The sequence below is a fragment of the Alligator sinensis genome, unplaced genomic scaffold, assembly GCF_000455745.1.
Source record: "Alligator sinensis unplaced genomic scaffold, ASM45574v1 scaffold2307_1, whole genome shotgun sequence".
NCBI lineage: Eukaryota > Metazoa > Chordata > Crocodylia > Alligatoridae > Alligator > Alligator sinensis.
The window spans coordinates 47,755-48,478 of NW_005843777.1; positions in this window are offsets into that span (position 1 = coordinate 47,755).

Consider the following 724-nt stretch of genomic DNA (forward strand, 5'->3'; position numbering starts at 1 on the left):
CTCTGCCATGGCTGCGAGCTACTTCTCATACTTACCTGGTCTCAGGAGATTCTGTTTAGTCCTCTGGGCTCAGGTTGCTTGCTTGGCTCAGCCCTCCAGGTGCCTTGTGTGCACCCCTCCATGCAAACTCCCACGCAAACTGCTGCTTTCTCATCTAATCTAGCTTTCCAGGACTGCTGACATGTTACAGCGGCCGGGACAAGGATAACCTGATCGACACTTCTGATCTCTGGAAGGGCGGAACCTCTGAAGGCAAGTCCCAATGGCACGTTCGCTCTCTCTGCCTCTCTCTTGCTGCGGTCCGTGGGGCCCCACTCTCTCCCTCGTGCTAGGAATGATACTGAACGACAAGGAAACATCTCTGCTGTCAGAAATGAGAACAGTCTCCTAACTGACTAGGGCTGCCAATGGCTCCTGGCAGGGAGGCAGTCGCACCGCATGTTCCGATGTTCGAAAAGCATCCCAGCATTCAGAAAAGGTACCTGTTACTTTCTGCACAGCATCCTTACGTGCGCAGCGAAATGCACCAAAGCTGTGCGTGCAATTGTATATCACGTAGTGGGAGATTCAGTTCCTCTGGAGGGACGCCACCAAGCACACTACAGCACACGCTGCTCGTTCACTCGGCCATTTCTTGCTTTCACACCCACATCCTGGGGAAGCACAGTATCATTGCAGAGAGAGAATAAAAAACAAAACCGACCGCAAAGTACCACTCACGAGT